The sequence below is a fragment of the Diabrotica virgifera genome, chromosome 6 (genome assembly GCF_917563875.1).
Source record: "Diabrotica virgifera virgifera chromosome 6, PGI_DIABVI_V3a".
Taxonomy (NCBI): Eukaryota; Metazoa; Arthropoda; class Insecta; order Coleoptera; family Chrysomelidae; genus Diabrotica; species Diabrotica virgifera.
In genome coordinates, this window is record NC_065448.1 from 179,728,776 (window position 1) to 179,739,024 (window position 10,249).

At 34.1% G+C, this 10,249-nt stretch overlaps 1 long non-coding RNA gene across 1 annotated transcript; it reads right to left on the bottom strand.

Annotated features, from left to right (window-relative positions):
- Positions 1-4,271: 4,271 nt before the first annotated feature.
- LOC126886570 (uncharacterized) lies at positions 4,272-7,440 on the bottom strand. Its single transcript, XR_007698690.1, has 2 exons — positions 6,611-7,440; positions 4,272-6,141 (listed from the first exon to the last, which is right to left on the bottom strand). It is a non-coding gene; the product is annotated as an uncharacterized LOC126886570 (long non-coding RNA).
- Positions 7,441-10,249: the final 2,809 nt, after the last annotated feature.

The window sequence follows — 10,249 nt, forward strand, 5'->3', positions numbered from 1 at the left end:
TATTAACGATTTCACTTGAGTCTTATTTAATCACTTCTTAAAATTAAATATAACAATTTGTTGTATACAGGTTGTTCTAAATTTATATGCCCGTGGTTGAGAAAATTGAAAATATTTTATATTAAATTGAATTTTGTCTATAATTATCAAATTTTAATTTTCATATCAAATAGAAATATAACAATATATATATATATATATATATATATATATATATACCTCGTTTAATTTACTTACCGTTGCACGTCATCCGCGCCATAGCCTGTGACACGACACCAACACGAAATATTTAGGCGGTGGGTGTGTTCTTTTTTAGAATCAAAATGATTCTAAAGGGGAACACACCTACCGCCTAGATATTTCGTGTTGGTATCGTGTAACAGGCTATGGCGCGGATGACGTGCAACGGTAAGTAAATTGGACGAGGAAATCAGTGGCGGATACACACACACGGGGATGTGCGGAGCGCGCGATTTCTCCCTTTGCTGTTTCACCCATGATATAATGAAACCGAAGATATGACACTACGCAGCTCCTGTCAAATGTCAAGTGACGTCAATACGTGAGGATCCCGACATTTTTGTCATAATTTGTTGTTGTTTGTTTCTGCTATTTATATAACAGGTTATGCCGTCCGCACATGGGGCGACGCTCGAAGTATTCGACTCGATTCCAGTCCCGTAGATCTCTCCCCTCCACTCAAGTTCCTTCATTGTTGTATTGACACCGAACAACACCGTATTGACACCGAACAACACCGTATTGACACCGTTGTTCGGTGGTATTGAGCTCCGTAGACGGGGCGTTTAGGATTGCAAATCTTCTCGTCTTGTACGACTCTCGTTTCGTGCGATCTGAAGCGCACGAGAAAGTTTGAGTGAGACGCACGTTTCCAAGTTTATTTTATTTGTTTCGTTCGTTTTTTGTTGATTTTTGGGCTATATTAAATTTTAGTGTTTCTTTAAAGATCGGTGAATGTGATGTTCATTGATTGTAGTACTAGTAGCTTTGTGGAAATATATTGTGTGTAATATAAAATTCTGAAAACATTAGACATCTGTTTCTAGGTGTTTATTATCAAATTCGTCGGGGAAGTAGAGAAATATCCTTAATTGTGTAATGCTCATTGTATACAAATTATATGTACCTACTAAAAATGTAACAATACCGTATTTTTCACAGATTGAAATAGTGGTTTTGTTTGATATATAAAAAATGCGTTCTACCTGGTTGAAAGATGTGAGCAAACTGAATCGACTATAGTGTGCGGAGAGCAATCGCTTGTGCCGCAAGGTTCGTACAAGACGAGCAGGACGCGCGAACTTCGAGACTTGTCTTCAATCGACCCATGTGCGGACGGACTTAAACATTTGCAAAAACTCGTTGTCAGAAACGAGTTCAATTGCCTCTACTATACCTCCTTATAGAAAATAATTTTAAAAATTATCATCATTATATAGCTATTTCTCAACTAGAACAAAATGAGATCGATACTGAAATAATCTCACAGAATGATGAAGATGACCATAAAAGAATCGGTAGATATGGAAACAAGAAGATATAACCTAAGAAATTGTGATCAAACTAAAAAGTCTTTACACAAATTTCCACTGCAGAACAAGTTACAGAGGTGATGACCAAACCTCTAACGAAAATAAGATTCCACATCCTCTCAAAGACGGGACTGAGGTAGATGCGAAAAACCTTTTTAATAACGGAAAGTATTGAAATTTACTAGGTATTAATAAGGTTTTTCTCATTGTATTCAGTAAATGTCATAATTACGTTAGTGTGATAATACTTTTAATGAAAACATCACTATTTTAAGTGAACATTTGCCTATTTTTCCTTCAATAAATCCATAATTCACAAAAGTTTATATCCATTATTTTATCCCTACGTTTCGTAAAAAAGAATTTAACATAATTTAAATAATCCGTAATTTTGTTACCAGAATGCTTCCACTCTTCATGTTATCCATAGGTAATTTTAAATTGGCGCAGCTAACTAATCACGTATTGAAGTCATGCGCAGAACCGAACGAATTTGAAACACTTTGGTGTCATATCTCCTAAATTTATTGTATCATGTGTTTCACCTATATTACTACCCGCAGATGCGCAGTTAATAAGTTAGTATATCAAAATTAAAAGGAGGTGTGACTACAATAAAAAAGAAAGCTATCAACTCGCAAGTAGTACCATGTCGAAGTCTTCAGCTCAACCTCGCTGTTTCACGCAGTTGCAAAGTTTGAGTGTTAGAAAATCAGTTGGTACTATTGAAGTAGTATTTTTACAGAGTCTATCAAACAGTACGCATCATTGAAAAGTCGCCTAAAATATTTCCTGCAGTCAAATTGTCAAACAAGATGAGTTGAGCTACTTTTATTGAATTTGCAGCTGATCTCGGAATTGTTTGCAAATTTCTTAAAGAAATACAATATTGGAGGGATATAACAACGGCTGCCAAAGCCAATATTCTTCTTCGAGCTCTCTGTATTATTAAGCTGTTTACACCTTAGACAAGGAAAGAGAGAGGACGAGTAATCCTATGACCAAAAGTGAAGCCAAACCGTCACCAGAGATTTTGATCATCGAAGTATTTTTGGGGTATTGTTATGCATTGAGTATTTAAAATGAAAACATGAAATGTATTTCAAATGAAGAATTTGTGTACGGTAAATGTTTTATTAAGTTGCTCATATTATGTACATATGTTTCAATACATACATATGTTTTTATTACGAATTTTAGATGAGGATTTACTTTATTTTTTATGAAATTTTAACCTTCAACGAACAACCACTGGCAACCCATTGTTATATTTGATGTGACCGCCATGTTTTTGGTGACAAACAAACCAAAAACTGGCTTCACTTTTGGAACGTGTGTATTAAATGAGTGTTACCCGTCCTCTCTCTTTCCTTGTCTAAGGTTTACACTGAGTGACATTTTGAGCGTAACATATCCAGTCAGCAAAACCTTACAAGGCTCTAGCTTGGACATCGCGATGTAAGAAGCAAAATTAGATTTGACGCTCAAGGTGTATGACGGTATGAGAATTAATGCTGATAGCCACTTCACTCGTATTGTTGAAGAGGCGAAGGCAGTTATGGAATACTTTAGACGTGGAGATAAGTGTTTCTCTACACTTCGGCAAACGCGTCTGCCGATGTATCATCACAAGCTGGTCACACATCTGTACACATCTGTAGTTCGTTAAGTCAGTGTGAATGCTCGGGAGACGCAATATATACACGAGCATTAATTAAAAAAATACATGTTGATGACCATAGCTGCCGCAGCTATATATACAGTTTTATACGTTCAACTAGGTACTACTTGAGTGTACATGGGAGTAAAATCATTTAAATAGTTAAAAAGAAGAAGGTAGATGCTGGCTATACATAAAACAACTAGCACAATACTATGAATTTGAAGGTTTCTTCAGAACTCATAGCCATTTCACCGAAATGTTACCAACATATAAAACTGAAGACACATGCGTCCACTTTAAATTCACTGCGAAAACTGATGCGTCGTTAGGTGTGTGGAAAGGTGTCGGACGTTCGCTTTAAAACCCTTTGATCTGTGTTTGAAAATCCGACAACAATCGGATGCCTTGCAGACGCATCTGCCGACGTGATACATTTAAAACAGACCACCAACAGACGACTAAATTACCCTATCTATACATCTGCGGATCATCCGCATTACAAAGACACAGGGAGAACTGCGAATATAATGATGATGCTATAAAATATTGGAAAAATCTGTTTTTATTCCAACACCGGACGATGTTATGACTGACATGAGAGACCGTTTTGCTGAAGAAAATATTTTTCATTTAAAATTTAACATACTTTTACCCTCACAACTACCGTTGATTGAAATATTAATACGGTATTAATATTTCAATCAACGCAACTACTGAAACATGACGGCAATGATCTGGCACATAAATTGAATCTGTGCGTAACTGTACTACCGTTCTTTGAAGAAGAATCACCCTTTGTAGTTAAAAAGAGACTAATGGAAAATATTCTTCTATACAAGCAAACGAGCTTAAATACCCTGTAACGTTGGGCGCCAGTGTAACGAAATAGCGATGGACTACCCCAGCTAATTGAAACAATATTCGAAAATATTACCTAAACTAACCAAGATAGCCATCGTTACACCCTTAGCTTAGCTCAGTCACTCAGGTGTGTGTTCGTCTTGTCCTAACCTCAGATATGAACTATGAAAATTGGAATGGAAGCAAACAAAACATAGTTTTTAACTAATCATGTTTATTGTTCATAAAGATATAATAAATAAAATGACTTAGTAAATTGCATTAACAAATGTATTTAAATTCTTGCCAAAAACTAACAATTCTGGATTATACTTATGGCTTTTGGTAGCTGATGGTATCTTCTTGATGTCGTATGGTACTGCTGCTGGTTCTGCAACGGGCTCTGGGGTTGTAGGTGTTGTATTCCACCAGGCCTACGGATGTTGGTCATTGCAGTCTTGGTTATGTGGTTGCAGCCCTGATGACATGGTCCTCGTTGTTGTATCGCCGGCGATTTGAGGGTTGTTGAAACTCCCGGAGGGAGAAAAGTGGTTTCTTTCCAAAAAACTATAAAATAGAGACACATATCAATCATCAAGAAGAAAAACCAACTTGTGCCATCTGCCGTTCTAATCGTCAGAAAGAGTAGCAGATGACAAGAATAAATCAAATGAAATTTAGATGAGAATAGTTAAAATTCTGATTACTAAACGTGCATACATGTAAATTAAAAGATAATTATATTTGAAACTAAAATATCAGAACACATGGTCTGACATTGGAAGTTAGGTTAGATAAAAAACAATATAAAAACTGTTAGATGGAGAAATATAATTACTGTAAGACATTATTAAAAAAAACTATATGTAGCTCACCCCAAGAGGAAGATGATTTTGTAACAAAAACGAGGTTTTGTTGTGGCAGAATAGATATAGCTTTAAAGGATAATTACTTATTTATGGAAGTTTCCTCAAAATAGGCTAGCTGGAAATTGAAGAGACTAAACAGTAGGGCTCAGGGAAGGATCAGGCCGTATTTGCACGCCCTAGTAAGACGGTACCTAATGAAATACTGGAATGATAAAGAAAATAAATGAATATAAGGAGTAATGAAAAGAAAGGGAACTACTGACCAAGAAGATATTCAGAAGTAGTGTTGAGCGCCAGGGAAGAATTTTATAAATTCTTCTCCACGTGACCTATATTGCTGTACCTAACTGATACTATTAAAATGGTACTATTAAAATGGTAGGATAATAAAACATATAAGTATGTACAACCACATTTAATAAAAAAAAACCTATATACCCTATATACAATTTTTACACTAGCTAATTATCCGACGTACTAGGCTAGTACACTGCTGTCGATAATGCAGGTTTTACAGTAGAAAAAAAAATGTAATGAATTTAGTATGAATAGGTATTTACCTTAACAACTTATTATTAATGAGGGTTACAATATTGGTTGACAATACCGTATCTAATCGGAGGTGACAACATCCGACAACTGGAATAAATATTATTAAATAGGATATGACCTAGATACTGTGCACATTATCTTACATATGGTTTATAAATCCCAGGCTATTTTAAATAAATTAAATAAGGGTGAAATATAATAAAAATTGTTGAAAAATATTGAATATTATGTTAATTATGGTTAAGAAAAAACAATGAGGGTATATTATTATTAGAGTGATTTGAAAGTTATTGATACGAAGAGAAAAAAAATAGTAAAATTGGAAGTTATTATTAAAACAAATTGACATGCAAATTTAGTTATATAAAAACCTGTCCCTACAAAAAGTAGGCGGATTGCTTCTTCCAACCTTCGGTGAAGATGATGAGGGGAGAGCCAAATAAGGTATCCTCTGGTTCCCAACCCTAGGGAGGTACTCCACACCAACAGGAAGGTACGGCAAGCAGGTAGCTGCCCAGTATCGGAAAACTCAACTTTTATTCCACAAAAACCAAACAAAACATCCACATTCCATCCAAAATATCCCCAAAATGATTATGTATTCCAAAAAAACAAATTAAAGTATGATTGACTTAATTTTCCATCTTCTTATTTTCTTCCGTGGCTAAAAGCATAAGAATCTCCTATTAGCTGGTGTTCCTTAAGTACACAAAAAACAGGGCATATAAGAAAGGTATAAAAACCTTATAAAAATTTCTAGAAAAAATTACCGAAAAAAGAGGAGCTATTGACATTTATAAGTAAGTGTCATTAACCTTGAACAAAAATGGAAATGTAAAGAAATGGAAGGACATATGAACCAAGAAGATATGTATATATTGCAATAAGGGATTACTTTATAGACGTAGATACTAAAAGGAAATGAAAAGTGTCATTACTTCAGAAACTATTTTGAACTGGAAATTTAATTTGAAAGAATTTTTCTTGTAGAAACATGAATTTGATAGTGAGATTGACTCGTTAAGACCTGATGTTTTATATTCATAGAATAACAATTATAATATTACTATAAGTATTGTATTGAGAATGAGAACCATGTTTTTTTTTACAAGAATACTTAATAGCCGACTTACCCACTGTTTTCCAAAAGGAAACTTGGAAATAAAACTCTTCCTCTCACCGCACAAATCCCAAAACAAAAAATAGCTCCTTCCAAAATAAACCAATCTTATAATAAATGAATATTTTAACTAAATATTGTATTCTTTAAACAGTGACCACGGAAAAATTTACTTGTTCATCCAACCAGATTGAAAATTGAAGTGACAATCCTCTCCGATGGGCGATATGACATGCCCCTCCGTCGGAAGCCGTACAGCCACAAGCTAAGACCAGAATTCCCCAAGCGTAGTACCAACCTTCTATTATATTTGGTCACAAATCTAGGTAACCCGTTCTAAGCACGAACGCATAACTGGTTGCATACTTATTAGGTGGCTTATAGGAATAAATATAATAATATCGTAACGATGGCACTCATCGTTACAATTTGTTGAAATAGAAATGATTTATTTTTCGAATTACATGCCTTTTTAAGGATTAATTTTTCCCTTCCAGTGTATGTCAGGGAGTAGGGGGTCAAGTCGATGAAGTGACACTGTCATTGAAAACGACATTTAAAATGACAACCAAGTACTATGAAGTAGCGGCATGTTCCGTATTGAAAATACAGATATTTGGAGAGTATGAATATACGAGGTATGTTCAGTATGATGATTTAAATGAAAGAGATATATTAAATAGAAGATAATAAAAGAGGGTAATAAAAGAGAGCGCCAACCGATTTTTAAAGGGGAAAATGGGTAAACCAATTAGAAGAAGATAATTATTAATGAAATATTAAAGAAAATAAGGTAAAATAATTATTTAAAAATAAAATATCAAAGATGTGACGTTTGTAACGTTACAACCCTTAATGATTGTGATTCTATAATGCAAGCATTATCTATTTGTCCTAGATCTGACTATTCTACTTTGCACACACTGCACAAAATATTTGCTTGTCTACCTATGTCTATTGCTACAGTAGAAAGAAGTTTTTTAACAGTGTGGCGTACAAAGGTATAGCTGAGGTCTACAATGAAGAAGGAACAAATTAATGGCTTAGCTCTGTTTAACACTCACCCTGACATCGATTATCCTATTGACGATGTAATTAAACAATCTACCTGGAAGAATAGAAGCCTAGAATTCACCGTTTAACGAGAAGAACCAGAATTGTAACTTTTTGTGTAATAAGATGGCATTGTTTTTTATATATTATGTGTATAATTAAGTCAGATTAAATAAATTTTTAGAAGAATTTTTTACTACGCAACAACATTTTTGTTTAATTTAGTAGTCGAGGAAATGAAGCATTTTGGCTTGCAATTTTTTCGTCCATCATGGATTTACTTGAAATTTTCACAGAAGGTAGCGAATAGTCCAAGTATCATTTTCTATATCGTACCACTGTACGCTAAAACCTTGGGGGTGGTTGCCTCCCCATCTCGGGGGTGGGAATTTTTTATTAAATTTTAACAATGAAAATAGATGTAAAATGTAATTCTAAGAAATAAATATTTTTTACATTTTCTTCGTAAAACTAATATTTTTCGAGTTATTCGCGCTTGAAAGTAACAGTTTTTCGACGAAAAAATCGACTCCTTTACAGGGTTTTCTAAGAATACCTCGAAAAATATACATTTAATCAAAAAAACTGTAGATACCAAAATTGTATCTTTTAGTAACACAAATCAAATCCTTTTTCTATAATATCTTTAAGACTAACATAAACCGAGATACGGTACGTTAAAGGTTGGCTTTTTTCGTGAAATGTATAATTTGAAATATTCAAATCCAAATACCGGGAAAACTTTGCATTTTTTGAGGAAAATTTAAATAATCTTTTTTTAAGTATACAATTAGATCTTTCAAAAAATAATAATAAAAAAATTCTAGCATGAAAATTTAGCGACTTATGATCAAAAAAAGGTCGGTACCTGCTTTTCTCTACGAAAAAATCAGTGAAAAACACCCCCTAACTACCCTCCTAATTAAAAATTAATCTTAACCTTTCTGCAATTCCTTGTATATTTGTATTATCAATATATACAAGAAGTTTAACCTATTTAAAAGACCTAATTTTAGAAACATTGAAGTTTAAAGAAAAATTGATTTTTTGCAATTTCGTATTTTTTACCTTTTACTTCAAAATATCTCCGAAACTACTGAATTTACGAACAAAATGATAGGCTACTAAATTGTAGCTTTTTTAATAAATAAAATTTATTTGTTAATAGATTTTAATTACAGTGAACAATTAGCGAGATATAGCTGTTTAAAACCTCTATTCACGAGCATATACCCTCTTATTCGAGCCCTTTATACCCACCCCAATTAGAAACATTGAAGTTTAAAGAAAAATTGATTTTTTGCAATTTCGTATTTTTTACCTTTTACTTCAAAATATCTCCGAAACTACTGAATTTACGAAAAAAATGATAGGCTACTAAATGTAGCTTTTTTAATAGATAAAATTTAGTTGTTAATAGATTTTAATTACAGTGAACAATTAGCGAGATATAGCTGTTTAAAACCTCTATTTACGAGCAAACACCCTCTTATTCGAGCCATTTATACCCACCCCAATTAAAAACTAACGGACCTTACGGAATTTAATTTACACAGTCTCATAGCTCTTGAAAAATGCTACAAAATCATTTTTGAAACAACTTTTTATCGCCAAAAATGAAGAAGCTATGTTTATAAAACGATTTTTTTTTTCGAAAAATTCGAATAGTCCGCTTATGAGCATTTTCAATGTATGTATAATACCACAGAACCGGTTCGTATACTTTAACCCATTTAGCGCCAAAGGTGCGAAAACGCACCATTTTTTTGTAGAATTTTTTTTTGGCAATTCGTTAATTTTTTTTAAATCTTTGTATTTTTAAGCAACCAGAAGATATAAGTGTAACTAAATTTAATTTTGTTTAATTTCCAAAGTCATGCTTTCATCACAAAAATATTTTCTAAATGTCCGACATTTTCAATCCTTTGACGCAACTTTATTTTTACTGTAGTAATTTTATCGGCATAACACTTTTGTGGTCAAATAAATTAAAACATTATTTTTTTAACCTATATGTACACCAATTGTTATAAAAATACAAAAAAAATAATTTCTGAGTCATCAAATCTCGTGTTTGAAAATAATGGTTCGATAACGAACCATTGGCGGAAGTCGACATATAATCCTGTCTGATCAGGAATAAGTTCAAGGTGATGCACAGGCAGTAATTTGTTGGGATATTTCTTTATTATGTGTAAAAACACGTATCCACTATGCTTTCACTCCGAGCTCCTGCAACTGCTCCACATAGTGGACACGTTTGGCGCTCCCGGGCTGTGCAATTTTGCGCACTCTGGGGCGGTTTATATGTAAGGGAGCGCATACCGTATCGATTGGAGCAAATGCAGGGAGCGCGGAGCGCAAGAAGTTCGTGAACATAGTGGATGGTTGGCGCTCTCCGACGATGCAACAGTGTGCGCTCCGCCTCAACGGTCCAATAGGTGGCGGTTTATATGTAGAGGAGCGCATGCATGTAGATGGGAGCAGTTGCAGGGAGCGCGGAGCGCCAGAGGTTTGTAAACATAGTGAATGGTAGGCACTCCCGGACCGTGCAACAGTGCGCGCTCCCTCTCGGCGTTCCAATTGGTGTCGGTTTATA